This window comes from Pecten maximus, unplaced genomic scaffold (assembly GCF_902652985.1).
Source record: "Pecten maximus unplaced genomic scaffold, xPecMax1.1, whole genome shotgun sequence".
Taxonomy (NCBI): domain Eukaryota; kingdom Metazoa; phylum Mollusca; class Bivalvia; order Pectinida; family Pectinidae; genus Pecten; species Pecten maximus.
This window is the reverse complement of record NW_022979503.1, coordinates 161655-182700: the sequence shown is the minus strand read 5'-3', so window position 1 is coordinate 182700 and position 21046 is coordinate 161655. Positions and strand designations below refer to the sequence as shown.

Here is a 21046-nt window from a genome sequence, read left to right as displayed (position 1 = left end):
CTACAATAGACTAAATCTCTCACGTATGAATACCAGTGTTGGAGCCTGCAACAAACTTCTACATATACAGATTTTATCCCGAGGGTATTTTACATGTCATGGTCTCAGGGATAACGGACGATTACATTCTTGAGAAAGATATATTTTGTATATGATCGTTGTCATTGAAATTAAATAAAAGTGATTCGCAACAATTATAATATAATTGATACTTTATGTACAGGTACATAGTATAGGTTCTTATTAAAACCATCATTTTCGCTCCGTTATATATAAAACATACAATTTAGTTCATCGTGATTAATCATAATTAATACTAAAACTTATTAACTCGCAATAATTTTCGTGTATGAATATTTCAAATTTTATTTATTTCTTTTTTATTATCATTATATTTCTTTTTTGTTTTGTTATTGTGTCATTATTATGAAGTGATCGAGATCATTGTGGTTTTACTTTCCATTCGTGGGTCACAAGTCATATCTTCACTTAAAACAGGACTTTAGAAGATTAGAAACATGTTCGGAGAATTACGAATTGAGTGGGTTAGTATAACCGCTAAACAATTACCAGGTGTGAAATTATGATCCACAAGCTCGTCACACCTGTCACTGCACTACCCAAAGGGTCAGGATGACCTATAGCCATCGTGCTTCGTCCGTCGTCGTCCGCCGTGCGCCGTGCGTCGTGCGCCGTGCGCCGTGCGCCGTCCGTAAACTTTTTCATTCAAAACGCTACTCCTCCTTAACGCTTTAGTGGATTACTTCCAAATTTGGTTTGAAACATCATCTGGGGAGGGCAATCATATTTTATATAAATGAGGCTGGTCTGACCCCTGGGGCCAGAGGGGCAGGGCCCCAAAAAGGGAACTTAGGTGAATATTTGCTATAAAATCCTACTCCTCCTTTACCCTTGGGTGGATTACAACTAAATTTGGTGTGAAACATCATTTTGGGAGGGCGGTCATATTTTATATAAATGAGGCTAGTGTGACCCCTGGGGCCTGAGGGGCGGGGCCCCAAATGGGGAACTTTGATGAAATTGTGCTATAAAATCCTACTCCTCCTTAACCCTTTTGTGGATTTCAACCAGATATTGTGTGAAACATCATTAGGGGAGGGTGATCATATTTTATATAAATGAGGTTGGTGTGACCCCTAGGGTCAGAGGTGCGGGGCCCCAAAAGGGGAACTTTGATGAAATTTTGCTTTAAAATACTACTCCTCCAAAACCCAAAAGTAGATTATTACAAAATTTGTTGTGGAACATTGTTGGAGGAGGACAATCATATTTTATATAAACGAGGCTGGTCTGACCCCTGGGGCCAGAGGGGCCGGGCCCCAAATAGGGAACTTTGGTGGATATTTGCTATAAAATCCTACTCCTCCTTTACCCTTGGGTGGATTAAAACTGAATTTGGTGTGAAACATCATTTGGGGAGGGCAATCGTATTTTATCTAAATGAGGCTGGTGTGAGCTCTGGGGCCAGAGGGGTGGGGCCCTAAAAAGGGAACTTTTGTGAATATCTGCTATAAAATCCCACTCCTCCTTTATCGTAAGGTGATCCCGGATTAAAACTAAATTTGTTGTGAAGAATCATTAGGGGAGGGTGGTGTGAGCCCTGGGGCCAGAGGGGCGAGGCCCTGAAAGGGGAATTTGTCACCTTTGAAATTTTGATTGGGTTGATCGATATAGATCATTTCAATGAAATTTGATGTGAAATATCATTGGGGAGGAGTTAATATACAGTATTATATAAATGAAGTTGGTCAGACTCCTTTTTGATAAACTTAAATTGAATAAAATAATTCATGTTTTGAAATGTGTTTTACCTTTAAAATTTGCCATTGCTGACTAAAATATTTTAAAACATTTTCAATTGACAACATGAACATAAAGAAGAGATAGCAACAAACATCATAAACAAATAGTATTCATATGTTACAAATATAGGTGTGTTATTTTGAAAACTGGTTATATATTCTGGAACATTTCTTATTAGTTGTGATGTATGATATATCTGTGACTATGATTCAAAATGAAATTCCTAAAGAATTTCTAATTATTTTTTATGAACAAACAATGGTTATTGACTTATATTTGCTAAAAAAAAAATTAAAAAAATTAAAAACAATATTTTTTTAAAATGTGTCACAGGTGGGTTTTGAACCCGAGTACCCTTTGCTTGCATGTACGCAAGGGAGGTAACTAACCGGAAGTGATGTAATCCCACAATTCCAGAGATCGAATGGTAAGATGGAGGATGTTAAAATATGCAACAGAGAACAGTGATTGTTTTTGTGTAGATTTCTTGGTTATTTGGAAGGTTAAACTTACATACTTTTTTTTTACACTGGTGTGTTTTGTTCATGATGCACAGTTATATGGTAAAAAAGTCTAATGTCAGCGCTGTAGGGTTATCAGTGTTCAAAAAAGTGTTTACAGATTGTAACACGTGGTTTAGTCCGGTCCACCTAATGAGTGACCTGTGAGGAATGAGTGTCCTGTGGGAGTTTTTTCACGCCCCGCAATTCGTTAAGTAATATTTTAAATAATTTTTCTGTATCATACAGATGAACGTCGAACCCATTACCATGCCAAATTTGACTTGGATTGGACGTGTGCATTTTATGCATTTTTTACGACAAAGTTACGGTGCAGCGCACATGCGAGTGTCCTGTGAGGTTTTTTCACGCCCCGCAATTCGTTAAGTGACATTTTCGAATATTTTTTTCTGTATCATACAGATGAACATCTAACCGATTAATCTGCCAAATTTGACTTTGATTGAACGAGTGTATATTATGCTAATGTACCGGCAAAGTTACGATGCATTACACATGTGAGCGTCCTGTGAGGAATGAGTGTCCTGCGAGAGTTTTTTCACGCCCCGCGATTCATTAAAAGACATTTTAAAATTATTTTTTCTCTAGCATACAGATGAACATAGAACATATTAGCATGCAAAATTTGACTATGATTGGACAAGGGCATATAATGCAAATATATGCAAATCTATCGGCGAAGTTACGGTGCACTACACACGCGAGTGTCCTGTGAGGAATGAGTGTCCTGTGAGAGATTTTACACGCCCCGCAATTCGTTAAGTGATATTTTTAAATATTTTTTTCTGTTTCATGCAGATGAACATCTAACCCATAACCATGCCAAATTTGACTTCGATTGCACGTGTGCATATGATGCATTTTTTACGACAAAGTTACGGTGCTGATCGATTTGTTCGCACGCCCCATTGATACACATGTACCACCCATTGAGTGTCCTGTGGCGCCGTGCCAACCTCGGGTACCTTGACGTGTTAGTTATAGATCCTTGCCGCAGGCATGGATCACCGGTAATTAAACTGCTGAAACCTTTTTTTCTTAAAGGTTTGACCCGGAAAGGAGCCTGGTTTGTGCGGGCCGGTTTGTGCTGCTCCTTTTACATGTAATTTACGCACCTGTGATAAATTAATGCATTGTTTTAAGATACTTGAGTTAGATGTATTAATATTGAATTGAGCAATATAACTTATACATAATATATAACCTAATGTAATGGTAAACTGTTATTAATACATAGAATTTGTTAATCTCAGTCTGAAAACTTGTCATGTACAAACAAAAACAGGTTGACAGGTGATATTGTCATGTTAATAAAATTTGTTGAAGTGAATGCATGTCTTGAGCGGTTTTTTTTTTCACGCCCCGCAATTCATTATCTGATGTTTTAAAATTATGTTTGTTGTATAATAAAGATGGACATCTAATCAATTAATCAGCTAAATTTGACTTTGATTGGACGAGTGATTATTATGCTGATGTACCGGCAAAGTTACGATGCATTACACATGTGAGCGTCCTGTGAGGAATGAGTGTCCTGTGAGAGTTTTTGCACGCCCCGCAATTCGTTAAGTAATATTTTAAAATTATTTTTTCTTTACCATACAGATGAACATATAAACTATTAGCATGCAAATTTGACATGGATTGGACGTGTGCAGATGATGCATTTTTTACGACAAAGTTACGGTGCAGTGCACATGCCAATGTCCTGTGAGGGTTTTGCACGCCCCGCGATTCGTTCAGTGACATTTTAATATATTTTGTTCTGTATCATATAGATGAACATCTAACCGATTAATATGCCAAATTTGACTTTGATTGAACGAGTGTATATTATGCTAATGTACCGGCAAAGTTACGATGCATTACACATGTGAGCGTCCTGTGAGGAATGAGTGTCCCGTGAGGAATGAGTGTCCTGTGAGAGTTTTTGCACGCCCCGCAATTCGTTAAATGACATTTTTAAATATTTTTTTCTGTATCATACAGATGAACATCTAACCAATTAATCTGCCAAATTTGACATGGACTGGACGTGTGCATATGATGCATTTTTACGACAAATTTACGGTGCAGTGCACACGTGAGCGTCCTGTGAGGAATGAGTGTCCTGTGAGAGTTTTTTCATGCCCCGCGATTCATTAAAAGATATTTTAAAATTATTTTTTCTTTACCATACAGATGAACATATAAACTATTAGCATGCAAATTTGACTCTGATTGGACGAGTGCATAATATGCAAATATACCGGCAAAGTTACGGTGCAATACATATATGCGAGTGTCCTGTGAGGAATGAGTGTCCTGTGAGAGTTTTTGTACGCCCCACAATTCGATAAGTAGTACTTTTTGTTAACTCCTTCTGTACCATACAGATGAACATCGAAAATTAATTCATTTTCGGTGCAGTGTCCAGTGCGGTTTTTGCACACCCCACAATTCGTACATATACGCGATGTCTATTACTATCAACAAGTACATTTTAGCAAATGCTACGAAAAACAAGTAATAGATTTTAAAATGCATGATATTTGTTTGTTCTGTACTTCCTGCCTTTTGACAAATCGGAGAGCAATGTTACAAAGATATTACAAAAATATTGAATTGGTGACCTTTAGTCTTTATTTTGTCAAATATTGTAATTTTGTATTTGTTTTGGGAAAGGGCGTTGATAAGTTGCAAAAACTTGTGCCAAATCCCCCTGTACTTTTTGTCAATAAAATATATTTGGATAAAATAAATGCTACGACGAATTTACAGTAAGTTTAAGGTGAGTGTCATGTCAGTTTTTTGCACGTGTTGTTGAATTGATAGGCGTGTGATATGAATATTAACTAATAGTATATTATATACTCAATGCCGTCAATTATATATTTAAATGTATTTAAACTTTATAAGTGCGTTAACTATGTAGACAGTGTATTTGCACTTTTAATAAATACGTTTAATTAGAAATTACATTAAAAGTTAAGACTGTGCATTTTCTTGGTGTACATGTTGAACGTGAGCGTTAGTTAAATATTGAAGGATTTTACTTTTCATTACATTTTATTAACCATAATTATTTGTTTACATCGTTCCTTTTTCAAAAGGTAATTAACAGTATATGAATTGATTAGTGATGCCAACTAACTCACTTTATATACATATACATGTATAATTATTATATACGGACTTGGGGTTAAAATACGTATATTTCAGGCGTAATAAAGTTATTTATTGTATAATTCTTATAAACGGACTTAGGGAGAAAATACGTATATTGCAGGCGTAATAAAGTTATTTCTTGTGGAATTCTTATAAACGTACTTTGGGAGAAAATACGTATATTGCAGGCGTAATAAAGTTATTTCTTGTAGAATTATTATATACGGACTTGGGGATAAAATACGTATATTGCAGGCGTAATAAAGTTATTTATTGTATAATTATTATAAACGGACTTGGGGATAAAATACGTATATTGCAGGCGTAATAAAGTTATTTATTGTATAATTATTATAAACGGACTTGGGGATAAAATACGTATATTGCAGGCGTAATAAAGTTATTTATTGTATAATTCTTATAAACGGACTTAGGGAGAAAATACGTATATTTCAGGCGTAATAAAGTTATTTCTTGTAGAATTATTATATACGGACTTGGGGATAAAATACGTATATTTCAGGCGTAATAAAGTTATTTCTTGTAGAATTCTTATAAACGGACTTTGGGAGAAAATACGTATATTGCAGGCGTAATAAAGTTATTTATTGTATAATTCTTATAAACGGACTTAGGGATAAAATACGTATATTGCAGGCGTAATAAAGTTATTTATTGTAGAATTCTTATAAACGTACTTTGGGAGAAAATACGTATATTTCGAGCATGATAAAGTTATTTATTGTATAATTATTATATACGGACTTGGGGATAAAATACGTATATTTCAGGCGTAATGAAGTTATTTATTGTAGAATTCTTATAACGGACTTTGGGAGAAAATAGGTGTATTTGTAATTCTTATATAACGGACATAGTTTTAAAGTTTGAGCAGTTCAATCACCAGTGACCATGCCTGCGGCAAGGTACCCGAGGTTGGCACGGCGCCACAGGACATTCACTAGTTAGCCTAGTACACACTGTATTCGAAAGGTAAACAAAATCACGGGGCGTGCGAACACCTCGCGGGACACCCTGCAATGTAACTTTGACGGTGCATTTATATAATATGCACTCGTGCAATCAATTTAATGAGTTGCGGGGCGTGCAAAAACAATCACAGGACACTCATTCCTCACAGGACACTCGTATGTTTATGGCACCGTAACTTCGTGTTCGCCGGTACATTTGTATAGTATGCACTCGTTATATCACAGTCAAATTTTACATGTTAATAGGTTAGATATTCATCTGTATCATACAGAAAAAATAATTCTAAAATATCATTTAATGAATTGCGGGGCGTGTAAAAACACTCATTCCTCACAGGTCACATTCCTCGCAGGACACTCGCAGTTTTATGGCACCGTTACTTCGTCTTCGCCGTTACATTAGCATGTTATGCACCCGTCCAATCAAAGTCAAATTTTGCATGTTATTAGGTTTAATATTCATCTGTATGATACAGAAAAAATAATTTTGAAATATCGTTTAATGAATTGCGGGGCGTGCGAAAACCTCACAGGACACTCGCATGTGCACTGCACCGTAACTATGTCGTTAAAAATGCATAATATGCGCACGTCCGATCAAAGTCAAATTTCGTATGTTAATGGGTTCGATGTTCATCTGTATGATACAGAAAAAAATATTTAAAAATATCACTTAACGAATTGCGGGGCGTGAAAAAACTCTCACAGGACTCTCATTCCTCACAGGACACTCATTAGGCACACCCGTTTAGTCTACTTAATTTAATTTACGTACGGTATATCAAAAACAATGTAAGAGGCATGGTTCAGAATTCAAAGCTGATTATGTGTGGGTTGTTTCATTTGACAAAAGTGATTTATTAGGTCCTCTTCTTGTCGTAATAAACCCACCGCTACCGTTCTGAAAATCACTGTTTAATTTAACAATTATTATTAAATTGCATGGACTTCATGATCAGTTGTTGATATAAATAAACTATGCAACAGCAACAATGTACTGTTTTATTTTCCAATGCTTACACATATATGCATTGCAATTATGAGTAATGCATTGTGTAAAGCACAGGAACATGATTTTGAGCTCTCTGAATTCTTTATGTAACAGGAGAGGAGGAAGTGTAGAACGAATATCCGTACCCTGCCTACACTGCTCTCCGGCAGGGTATGAAGTCCCTCCCATTGTTGATAGTGTAGCAAGCCCCGATGTGATTCACATCGGGCAGTATTAGCAGTGGTGAAATTTTTCTCAGATAAAAAAACACATGTAAATTGATGATTCTGGTATCTATTATGAATATTCAAGCAATAAACCTGCACATTACTTCACATGTTTGACAATAAATGGTAAAATCCAAAACGAGCAAGATACACAGAGATAACCGCCATCTTTGATACAAGTGTAAAGGTCAATTTCCTTAAAAGGAAATCAAAATAAATTGATGCTAATGAGGTCTCCCGCAAGATATCAGCAGATTCTGAGTAATATATCTCGGTTAGGAAGGTCATTTCATTCTGAAATTATTTAATTATGCAAAGTAAGATTTTCTTTCTTCACAAGAGTTACAAAAGAGTGGTTAAATATCTTTGATTATGTATTTATTTATCGTAGTAGCTTCATCCATATATGGATCACGGGTTCCATATTTGGGTTAGAATCCTCGCGAGAGTTCTTCGAGAAGTATCATGGCGGATCACAGAGACAACTCCGAGAAGAATGATATCAGAATATGCGAATTAAAGATTTCTAGATTAGACGATAGGCTAATACATTGCAAAATTGTATGAGAAATGTTTAATTATATGAACTATTACTCCAAAGTTAAACAATATCCGCTATTTGTAGCATTTTCGAGGTTCAGTGTTTTGCTACATTATGAGCAATGGGAGGGAATTGAGCTCTGACGACGACCATCTGTCAGAAATTGTCCGTCCGTTGTCCAGAGCTACGTATCGCAGCTAGAGAAAGTGTAGCAGCCAGACCGGGGTTTGAACCCGGGACCTCCGAACACTAGCAGGATGCTCTACCAATTGAGCTATCTGGTCACCGATGTTCGACCCAGTCCAGTCTTGCTACACATCTCCCTCCTTTTTTTCAAGTCCTCGCCCTCGAAGACACCCAAGACCCTTATACCACCACCGTGGGTATTTTAGTTGGGCGCCAATTCTGTAACAGGAGAGGAGAAAGTGTAACGGCCAGACCAGGGTTCAAACATGGGACCTCCGAACACTAGCCGGATGCTTTACCAATTGAGCTACCTGGTCACCGATGATCAACCCAGTCCAGTCTCGCTACATTTACTTTAGTTTTTTATTGAACTTCAAGAAGGTGTGTGCAGTTAACCAGACATAGGTACCTTTGTTGACTTATTACAGGTGTGACTTAACACAGGCAATCAGGTTACCTCCGCATGTGCATAGCCTTTCACACCAAACGTTTGTCGGCTTGTTAACTTTAACAAATTCCTCAAATTTTCATACCAATGTTTTGTTGTTGATTACTGATCAACACCAGTCTTTTATTGATATCACTTATTTGACATACATATAATAATTCTATACTTTGTATTGTATTTGAAGACATTGAATATTTTTGTGATACAGCAGTATCAGAGTTTATACTGGTGTACTATAGGAGTCCAGGTGTCCTGATCCACCTTATACTATAGGAGTCCAGGTGTCCTGATCCACCTTAACAATAACCATAACATAGCAATAATTAAATAACTTATTTACACTTGTTAACCATTTTGGTCACAGACTCGTATTACTTTTAGTAGACATCAAATATATATTACTGTATTTACAAACAAACCGATTCATAAACATTTTGAATTTTTGAAATGTTAAAAAATTGGGGGTTTTCAATGTTATATCCCTTTTAATTTTTAAGGTTAAGTGAAAGTTTGGACATGTGTGTCAAAAGACATTTTTTGAATTTTTTGGAAAACTTTTCAAACTATCTTGGAAATAAAACTGTAAAATAAACGCTGGGACATGTACCAATCAATCATTACTAGCTCCCTGTTATAATGAACATAAGCATGATGTTATAAAAGAGGAACTTTATACATCATGAGCAAATGACCTAAGATCTCAGATGGCTGAGTATAATACCTTTTCTCATGTCTACTGAGTAGACGGTGTGACCTCGAGAAATGTCACTGTGTTTATTGCTGGAAAAGTTTAGTAGAAGTTGAATAGAAAAAGTAATATGCAATAAATAGTTTAAGAATAATCTTTTCACATATATAGAAATGTGTTCATTAGGTATAAAGCTGTAATTGCTCCAAAATGAAACTGCAGCTGCTTCCAGTATTGTGAGGACAATGAAATTTGAATGGGTATCTGATGAAAAATACTTGCGTTCTTCCTATTTTCTGTATTTTTAGGTCGTCTGACCCAAAGGGTCAGGACTTGAATTTCGAAAATTTTGCCTGGAATTTGATGAAATATGCATTAACTTCAATTCTGTATTAATTCGCATTGTGTTTTGTCGTTTCTTATCCTATTGGACTGATAAAAAACTAGTTGAAATTTGTGAATACAAATGTAGTTAAAATTTCATGATATGAGAGTATGCTTCCATGTCTTTTCAATGTTACGTCTAAACATGAATGTAAATCTATCAATTTGCGTTGTCTCTTTTGTTGGTAATAAAAGTTTTTAAAGGCCTTAAATTTCATAATATTCCTGTATGAAACCCTGTTACATATTTTTGGCTCATCTTTTAACTATTGTGGTAGGGTTTCCAGTATCTGGTGTATCGTGCACCCGCTTGCGGAGCTCTTGTTCTATTTTTGGATTGTACAGGAAATAAGATTTAGATGGTCGACAGAAGGAAGTATTTTTGATTTTGACAATTGACGTTTATTAGGTCATCTGACCCAAAGGGTCAGGATGACCTATAGTCATCGTGCTTCGTCCGTCGTCGTCCGCCGTGCGCCGTGCGCCGTCCGTAAACTTTTTCTTTCAAAACGCTACTCCTCCTTAACCCTTGGGTGGATTACTTCCAAATTTGGTTTGAAGCATCATTGGGGGAGGGCAATCATATTTTATATAAATGAAGCTGGTCTGACCCCTGGGGCCAGAAGGGCAGGGCCCCAAAAAGGGAACTTAGGTGAATATTGCTATAAAATCCTACTCCTCCTTTACCCTTGGGTGGATTACAACTAAATTTGGTGTGAAACATCATTGGGGGAGGGCGGTCATATTTTATATAAATGAAGTTGGTGTGACCCCTGGGGCCTGAGGGGCGGGGCCCCAAAAGGGGAACTTTGATGAAATTTTGCTATAAAATCCTACTCCTCCTTAACCCTTTAGTGGATTTCAACCAGATATGTTGTGAAACATCATTTTGGGAGGGCGGTCATATTTTATATAAATGAAGTTGGTGTGACCCCTGGGGCCTGAGGGGCGGGGCCCCAAAAGGGGAACTTTGATGAAATTTTGCTATAAAATCCTACTCCTCCTTAACCCTTTAGTGGATTTCAACCAGATATGTTGTGAAACATCATTTGGGGAGGGCGATCATATTTTATATAAATGAGGCTGGTGTGACCACTAGGGCCTGAGGGGTGGGGCCCCAAAAGGGGAACTTTGATGAAATTTTGCTATAAAATCCTACTCCTCCTTAACCCTTTAGTGGATTTCAACCAGATATGTTGTGAAACATCATTTGGGGAGGGCGGTCATATTTTATATAAATGAGGCTAGTGTGACCCCTGGGGCCTGAGGGGTGGGGCCCCAAAAGGGGAACTTTGATGAAATTTTGCTATAAAATCCTACTCCTCCTTAACCCTTTAGTAGATTTCAACCAGATATGTTGTGAAACATCATTGGGGGAGGGTGGTCATATTTTATATAAATGAGGCTGGTGTGAGCCCTGGGGCCAGAGTGACGGGCCCAAAAAAGGGAACTTTGATGAAATTTTGCTATAAAATCCTACTCGTCCTTAACCCTTTGGTGGATTTCAACCAGATATTGTGTGGAACATCATTGGTGGAGGGTGGTCATATTTTATATAAATGAGGCTGGTGTGGCCCCTGGGGCCAGAGGGGCGGGGCCCCAAAAGGGGAACTTTGGTGAAATTTTGCTATAAAATCCTATTCCTCCTAACACCCATAGTGAATTATTACCAAATTTGGTGTGAAACATCATTGGAGGAGGACAATCATATTTTATATAAATGAGGCTGGTTTGACCCCTAGGGCCAGAGGGGCGGGGCCCCAAAAGGGGAACTTTGGTGAATTTTTGCTATAAATCTACTTCTCTCTAACCCTTGGGTGGATTAATACGAAATATGGTGTGAAACATCCTTTGGGAAGGGTGGTCATATTTTATATAAACGAGGCTAGTGTGACCCCTGGGGCCTGAGGGGCAGGGCCACAAAATGGGAACTTTGGTGAATATTTGCTGTTAAATCCTAATCCTCCCTAACCTTTTGGTGCATTACAACCAAATTTGATGTGAAACATATTAGGTGACGGCAATCATATTTTTTAATGAGACAGGTTTGACCCCTGGGGAAAAAAAGATGGGGCAAAAGGAGTGCTTAGGTTAAACATTTCTTAAAAATGCAATTCCTCCTTAATGCCTTAATTGATTACAACCATATATTTAGTATGAAACATCATTGGGGAAAGGCAATCCTAATTGATATAAATGAGTCTTGTCTGACCCATTGGGACAGAGGGGCATGCCCCAAAAATGGGAACTTGGCTAAAATTTTGCTTTATGATGCTGCTCTTCCTGGACAAGCTAAATGGATAAAAACCAAATTTGATCTAAAACATAACTGGCTGCGATAAATAATTTATGGTAATAATGCTGGATTGGGGTGTGTGTCCCTGCTGTAAGTGTAAGTGTTTGTCAGATGACCGTTAAGGCCCATGGGCCTCTTGTTAAGTTGTTGAAATCAAACATATTATTTTTGGAATTCAGTGGGTTTCGTTTTCCTTTCAAGCGAAAAAAATGTAACTTAAAGGTTTGTCTATAGAATGATTAACCTAAGTTGCCTCATTCATAAACCCACGATGTTGAAAATTTACTCTATGAATCTTTCCGAAAATCACAAATAACGGTATCTTCAAGTGTATTTGCAACATATCTATTGCTGTTTTGGCTAATGAAAATTCCAATTTTTTTTAACTTTTATGTCACATCGTGTATGAATTGTATTTTAAACTTCTGTTACTAGAAGTATTATAACCGAAATCAATATTGGTATGTAACAACCCGCAAATGCCCTCATAATAAAGACTATATGATGTAAGTCGTTATAAACGGCCCATTATTCAAATGCCATACATGTTACAGCGACCCGTTAAAATAGAAAATTATTCAAATTTTACATGTTATATACGACCTGTTATAAAAGAAAATGAGTAAGATGATACACGTTGTATTTGGCCCGTTATAATAGAAAATTAATAAGATGTTACATGTTGTATATGGCACGTTATAATAGAAGATTATATGCCCCTGGTTTCGGTAACATTTGTTATTAACTAACTCACAAATATAAGTCAAAAAGTTTATTCAGCACTTTCATTATTGTTGTCTCATTCGCATTAATTGCAGGCACGTGTTTCTATATATATTTCCTATATGACGGCTCTGATCCCATTAAACCTCTGACGTCACAGGTTACGGGTACACTTTAAGACCACCACGTAATCAAGTCAATTACGCTATGAAGGCTATTTTCACTCCATTCAATTTCATCTCATCTTAAATTGTCCTTATTTGTATTAATTACGAAAGAAATGCATTAAACCTCATAATTTTATGAAAACCTAGCATGTTCAAATTAATAGAGCTGTTAACAAGAAATAATAGAAATGATATCTCAAATCTTGCTAAATATATTAAATTTGCAAGGAAGAGAAAATTAGAAGGGCTTAATAACCAATAATTATGTATAGTCATGTAATGTTTCTCATACATATGTTGTATTACTTTTATTAGTAGTTGAATTGTCTGTATGTGCAATTCCAGCACAAATCTATGATAGGATATTGTTTATGATGTAAATAGTAAATTAATTGTTATATACATTTATATAATCACATATCACTATGTGCAAGGGTATATATGTATACAATAAAAGACCCGGATTTTACAACTTACCATCAGTACATGTTTTTTGTGATTTTTACGTACCAGAAACCCCAAGCTATCTATTTAAAAGTACGCGACACCAGCGAGAACTACCCAAGATGTCCGATAATTATTAAACCCGTATTCACTTAACAATGTGACGCTTATATAATTAATTAAGTATCAGACGACTATTGACTAATTTGTGTGTAATCAACCCAGTTCTTGTGATCACTGCTTAATACGTAAATGTGTATGTAATTAATAGCATGCATCTTTCAATGAGTCGTCGTTTCACGTAACGGTGTTACAAGCCGATATCCATGTTTACCAAATACAAGCGTTAATGATGTTAATTACCGATCATAAATTTATTACATGTATTTGAGATTGATTAATTATCGTATCACGCACTGTATGTTTGTGCATAAATTCTTACTAACTACGAAATAGCAATATGTGTTCTTATAAAAGTTGCCGTCTGTAAAATAACTATCATAGATATTGTACGTCAAGTTGAAAAAAACAAGACCAGGCTATACTATAAAATCCTTTAATACTGTAACATTTAGGTCGTAGAGAAAAAGCAATGTACCGTTATAAAAACAAAAGCTACACATTGTAACACAGGTAAACACCCGGGGCTATGACCTGGCAGCGGTCGCTATTGACTACAAATTTTACCAACTTATAAACGACTTCTCCCGTAAAATTAACAAAACAATGAATAATATGTGGCTAAAGTGATCAATAATTTTGTTATACATTTGTAAACAAAGGCTTAGTATAAAGAACTTAAACTCGTCTTCGGTATTATTAATAACGATATTTAAAGAAACGATCATTTAGGGATACAAAGTGAAACATGTGCAAGGATGAGGATTTTTTTAGTGTGTCTTATTTAAATATCACAGACATGTACATGCTGTCATTGTACGACTCCCGTGTGTAAATCGCGTATCTATGTCAAAGATGATTTTACGCACGAACTTTGTTTTGATCTGTAACTATGCATATGACGTTTGATACCTGAAATTAGCTACAGACAATTACACAACTATCAAATTATTAGGAATATGTGTGAATTTAGTTGTGTACTCATCACCGTTTGTCAGCATGTCACCCGATCACAGCCAGGTAAGTCGTGATTTTTATCACAGGTAAGTTGCAAGGTTCCTTTGAACTGCAGCCAGAAAACTTTAGATCACAGTCATATGTCTTTGGTTTTAGTAACGACATATTATGTTTATGTCCGATAACACAGTATTTTATGTAGCAAATAAATGACCATGACAATGGTACACAGATGAAGATACGGCCGGAGACAGATGTCTGCTTATTGTAATGTTCAAGTCAACAATGTGTCTGTGATTTTAATGCGTTAATTGAACGACATATGGTAATAAATAAATAATCACATGCACCCTAATTAAATTACACTGCGGTCGGTACTAACGATCTGCGGTGTCTGATTTTTGCCGAGTCTCTACGAGTTTGCTATTGTACAGGTAACTGTCTTCTGATTAAATATATCAATCAATGTACGATAACAAGCGAATCTATATGTCTGCTTATAGCCTTTACATTAATTTCATGAACGTGCAGTGACATCAGCAAACGATTAAAACTTCGACGATGTCCTTTGTAAAAATCATCTAGACATGCCAATCACACCTGTGGTAACAAATCTGAGAGTATGTGGGCGGAGCTATAGTAGGCTGTGCCTGATTATGGTGTGTCATCAGGTAAACTGTCCACCCCATTCGATGCAGGTATCCCAGCAATCTATTGTCTAATTAATTGGCTGTAAAAAAGTCTTACGCTAGGATTTATGAGAGTGTCGCCCAAAACATAAGGGTATAATTTCACAATATTTAGTTTATATTTACTTAAATAATTACGGTAGCTGTTATCCCGTGTATTTGTTATTAATTATTGAGATAATACACGAACACTAATTGTTGCGATTTAAAACGTGTAATTTCATTTATTTATTTTAAAAAAAAATCCTACAGTAAGATGTGAGATACAGGTAGTAGACATCGACCAACTACAGCCTCAAATCCTTCTGGATAACAACATATACTCCCCTCAGGTAAAAAAAACCATAGGGGTCCGATGGGGTCATTGCGAAACAGGTATACTCTCTATTGTAATTAAAATATGTGATTGACAGGTGTTAACAGTTGGTGAAAACATTTCAATAACGGTAATTACACGGCATGTAATTGTTCTGTGTATAGAGAATTAATCTATATCGCTTTCACTAACTTCAATTATGATTATATTACGCGATATAGAGATTTTTTTTCTAGAAAATAATGATACACCATTTATAACTCATTTATAAGTATGACCGTTTAATAGATCATTCAGTTTGATTTCATTTGGTTTTAAACGGTAATGATTTGGAATATATAATTTCCTAGCGAATTTTCAATGATTGCGGTAAAACAAAACCACGATAATGATATAACATATCTATTATATACTCATCTCCGACATTCTCTTCACAGAAGGTAAATATTTTCTTCTGGAACGCTTTTGTTACCTACCAGTTCAATGGAAAATTTCAAATTACATGATCTATCATCAGGCTTCGTTGGACGTAAAATAGACTGGTCTATAGATAGAGAAAGGACGAAATAGTTCACATTGTTTGGACGTTAGGTCTTGATCGTAATGGTGACGTCTGTATTGTTAGTACGTTATTTTGTTTTGCTTCCAAAATAAAAGGGACGGGAAAGATTCCCATGTTATGCTTATAATTAATTGAAATATGTTAAAATGTATTTTATAGATTTCTTTATTACATACACCAATGTATTGTTTTCTCACAATAAAGAGAGCACATCGGACTATACATACACATCATTCTGTAGTCTATGTATTTCAAACAATATCTATTTGACCATTTATGAAGTTGATTAACTACTGTATATATAGTTTGGAAAATATGAGCATGGATTTCTATATCTACCGGTAATTTGAATGCGCCCTAGTGTATGTCTATGCTATTAGCCACGCCGGAATCGTCCCTGATAATAATGATAGTAAGAAAACACACAACGTCTTTAAGTCGTGTATTTAAACTACGAAATGTTTAAATAATTATACAGTCTATGTATGAAACCCGCTACAAAAAGTCAGACGAAATAATTATAAGCTATATTATTCAGGATAAAATTTGGTTTTCTTCAAACAATTACGAAACAAAAAACATACATTATGTCCCCGCGAGGACAAATAATGATCTTATCAATGTTTATCGTCTTCTCATCCGTCACAGGTCGTACACGTATATGGATCAATTTCTCAAACAGACATCTTACTAGCTAGATACTTCAGATATGTGTGATGACTAAATTATGCAATTAAGGACTTTGCTAGATCACGTAAAAATAAGTACGAGATCTTTCACTAAATAACGAGCCCCTTATGTGGCCTCTCCGAGGTCATGGCATCTGAGGTCATGCACAAAGCGCCATCTATAAACAGGTCAGCTAAATCAGAAGTGACTAAATGCATAGGCCTATATACAAGTATTGAATTGCAGATCATTTAAACCACATCATTTATCAACAGCAGCAATTGAGACGTTAAGGGAATTTCGTAGACTCACTATACGGTATCCAGATGTTTTTTTTTTATTTAGTTATACCCATGATCGTCACGGAGAACCGTATCACTTCGAATTCGAGTCTTACATTAGGGATAGGACACTTGCATGTAAGTCACAAAATCTACCAATCGTCTCGACTGCTAGCGGTAAAAAAATCGGTACACGTACAACGATAAGGGTCGATAATGGTCAACTGAGAGCCACACCACCACAGGTAAAACCGAGGGCTGAATGTAATCGTGGCCCTCCGGGGCTGCATCATCAGGATTCGCGGCGGACAAATTGCTTTGATCTTTCGCGGAGAAACGATCACCGCGGATTTTGATGAACACATTAACACCGGGGATTGCGATGACGCCGTGTTCATGATCCCTGATAGGGATTTAGGGTGATCAGTCGCGGTGATTGACCCCTTGAATAGAAAATCAAACGCCGGCACATGGTGACTTTGTGTTCATTCCTACGGCCTGCACTGTAACTACAACACTACAATATAAGAACATATTTATTTTTATAAAGGCCAGGAGAGCAAGAAACGTCCTCATATACAGCTATGTGTAATGACATTTTTGTCTTTCTAAGTTGGCATCAGTTTACAGCCTCAACAAGGATTCACTCTCTTTATGAAACAGCCAAAATCAATACAATAAAATATATACAGTTAAACACTTTCTATTGGATTACATTGATCAACGAACTACAAAAGAAAGGGTTTTTCCCCAAAAAAATTGTTGGTCTGTATCACAATATCTAAAGTTCATTTTAAACTATACATCAATACCATTTACTCACCATTGTCCTAATGATCTTTATAGTGTCGAATGTCATTCAGAATGTTTAACAATGTCGACACAATTGCATCTATTGAAACAGTGGATATTCCTCAAGTTATTTTCGCGGGGGGTTAATTTCGAGATTTTGCAAATTGATATCAAAATAATATGCGTGGGGGAATTTTCGCGATCAAAAGGAATCCGTGTAATCTGCGTAAATTTCCCCCTCGCGTAAATTGCCACGTTTACAGTAATTAAAACTGACATTGAGCCACACATTTTTCTAATTAATCCAGCTTGGATCTACAGTAAAAATACAATGCCTTTCAAACATTATTCACTGGTAGCTCCAAGGAAGACTATAAGATAGCGACAGTCATGGTTATGACAAATGCAGCCTTAGGATGGCAGCTTTCAGATGACGCTTAAATATATCCTGCAGAAGCCCAAACTATCTATCTCACTATTGAAGACGTTTACAATGTAATGAGGAAGTAAATATCTATTCTTTCTATCTTAGTCTTAGCAACAGAAAGGTGTGGTCAACATTTGGCCTCCCATATCAATTTCTTTTTGATCTTTTCACAATTTGCAGAGGCATGAAAGTAAACGATAGCCACATAAATGATCAGTCGTTATATCTTCTAATAGTGGAATAGGGCATACTTGCACAAAGTGAAGTGAAGGGGTACCCTAACAAAATGGGTAAACAATTTTCACAGCAGTTTATAATGTATAGATTAACTAAAATATAGTATAATTTGTCAACAGTTATTTTGATATCAAATGTGTAATATTGACATTTAATTAGAATAACATGCAATTGCAACATTTTCATGAAATTTGAAATGTATGTCAACTTGAATTAGTATAGTTGTATTAAAATCCCATTATTTATTCTACATATTTGTCGCTGTACTGCCCTGCATGAACTTAATTTGGGATGCTATCTTTTCTCTTTTTTTTTCTGAACAACTTTCTTCTTCCTAATGTTTCCCTTGACAATGCCTCACTTTTGGCCTTTAGTTGAGCCCCTGTGAGGAAGACTATGGGTTCTGGCCGAGACATTGGTTTGGTTTGGTTTATTTTGTTTAACGTCCTATTAACAGCTAAGGTCATTTAAGTACGGCCTCCCGTGATTGCGACATGCATGCGTGTGGTGAGTGCGTATGTGTGTTTTGGGAGGCTGTGGTATGTTAAACCAGAGTCTTTAAAAATGGTAGATGCTCAGCATATTGGGATTGGGACGACTGGTTCGCTCGTTGTCAGTATGATGTGACCGTATGGGATGTCCTGTTAGGTGTCTTCGGCAGTATGCTTCAGTGAGGTAGCACTATAAATCGACAAAAGTTCCGAACTATTACAAGGAGACTTAACACGAACATACTGCAGCCTCCCAAAACACACATACGCACTAACCACACGCATGTATATCGCACGCACGGGAGGCCGTCCTTAAATGACCTTAGCTGTTGATAGGGCGTTTAACAAATCAAACCATAACGAAGTACTGCGAGGCCAAAGGAAAGTCAACTTTGTAGTTAGATAACGCAACAAAGCCGGAATTAAAAGTTTACTAAAGAATTTTTACGCAGAGCTGAACCAAATGAAATGGCCTATATCTGAACCTTAAGGATTATTCAGGTTAAAAAAAGTTGTTTCATGCCTGGTCAGTCAACCGTCAATTCTCTCCCCTCGGTGTTAGGACCAACCCGGTGAACTGTTTCCCGAGGCCGCATCTATTTGGGGAGTTTTGACTGTCTGATAAGGCATGAAATAACTTAAACTATGCTACCTTACTGAAGCCAATCTAGATGTCCATTCATACTACGTATCATGAACTAACGTAGTAAAAATCATCATCCATATTTTAATTAGATTGCACTGAAGCATAATGTCGAAGATACCTTACGGAAATCCACACCTGGTCATATTATACAGACAATCGATAAACCAGTTGTCCCGTTCTTAAATGCTGAGCAATAATACAGGAATATGAAATACTATTTTGACGACTATTGTATGTCTCGACCTTTGGGACAGAAGGCAAAGCCTTTACTGGGACGAACGCTAAACTACAAAACAAAAGCTAGACAGTATCAAGAGAAACATTTGGAAGATGAACGTTTCATAAAAATAATGACTTACCTTCAGATTAAGGTGTGACTAAACACTGGTACCGTTGTATATGAATAGCTTTATATCTCCTCAACCAAGTACCTGTTCAGATATGCAGAGGTAGTGATCATACAATGAATTTGTAAAGCTCTTGATGTATGTTTTAAACATAGAACATAACTCTAAATTTCAGATTGATTGGCTAAACGATGCATGACGGTTTTATGGCTAAACGATGCATGAAGGTTTTATGATCTATCTATTGTTCAATTTCATATCTCACAGTAAGGGACTGAGCGATGAAAAACCAACAGCGTGACCAATGAGATTTCGCATAAAACCTCTCTTGCGGCAAGTTATCTTAACAAGGTAACACTGTCAATGTGCTTGTTAGCTTACAGTTAATTTGTTTACATGTATATTAAATATTGATATTATGTCTAATTTGCTACATTAGATTTTCCTCATTTTAAACACAATTTTGACAAATACAAGTCATTCTACTAGGATAATCATGTATTGAAACATGAATGTATAAACCCAGCAATGCATTAAAAAATTATACAATAACTGCACGTGCTGTAAACAAAATTGAATGGTGCAAATATGACAATTAACAGCGAATTAAATGCCCAAGGTTTGAAATTAAAGTATCTTTTTTCATAATATTAGTTGGATTATGAAGAAATATCCAAGTTTAGAGTAAATTAAATTTGTACATATGAGGTTAATAATACAAAAAACATAACCGTAACGTATGTAAAGTAATTATATGCCACATTAAACCATAAACAAAGGGAAATTGAATAATAACAGAAACAAATACTTCGCTGAGCCTTTTTGGAGGAAGCCTATCATAAAAAGAATCGGGCATTTGGATATATCGCATAACTGGTGAAAAGACTTATTGTTTCTGTTATGTTTCTTATTAGGGCTTTTCACCCAAGTGGT

The 21046-nt window shown here is 36.1% G+C and overlaps 1 protein-coding gene across 1 annotated transcript in view; it reads right to left on the bottom strand.

Moving 5' to 3' along the window:
- The window catches only part of LOC117318758 (histidine N-alpha-methyltransferase-like), a 38165-nt gene extending 17945 nt beyond the window's left edge, over positions 1 to 20220 (bottom strand). The window contains exon 1 of the mRNA XM_033873708.1: positions 20126 to 20220. The gene's annotated coding sequence lies outside the window, so the exon portion shown is untranslated. The remainder of the gene's footprint in view (positions 1 to 20125) is intronic.
- Positions 20221 to 21046: the final 826 nt, after the last annotated feature.